Below are 322 nucleotides of genomic sequence, written 5' to 3'. Positions count from 1 at the left end.
GGTCTTGTGTTTATCGAGCGTGAACGACAAGTACAAAAGTGTGTTTGCGAGACATCCTTGTGTCCGTGTCCTTGTTCAACCGACGTCAAAAATATTCCTGGAATTATAAAGTGTGAGGAAATGTTGTTTTCTTTCGGGTTGTATACTGGTGTCGTAAGGGCGATAATTCCGGGTTGCGTAATCGCATTTCCTCGTTGTTTGAAGAATAGGTAGATGAAGAAAGGAAAACAAAGGGGGTTGATAGGGGGATAGAAGAAGGAGATAAAAGGGGATAATGAGGAAGTATGGAAAATGGAAAGAAAACGAGAATTGGGGAGCCAGG

Source organism: Penaeus monodon, chromosome 27 (assembly GCF_015228065.2).
Source record: "Penaeus monodon isolate SGIC_2016 chromosome 27, NSTDA_Pmon_1, whole genome shotgun sequence".
In the NCBI taxonomy this organism is placed as follows: Eukaryota; Metazoa; Arthropoda; class Malacostraca; order Decapoda; family Penaeidae; genus Penaeus; species Penaeus monodon.
Note: the sequence above shows the minus strand (reverse complement) of the source record.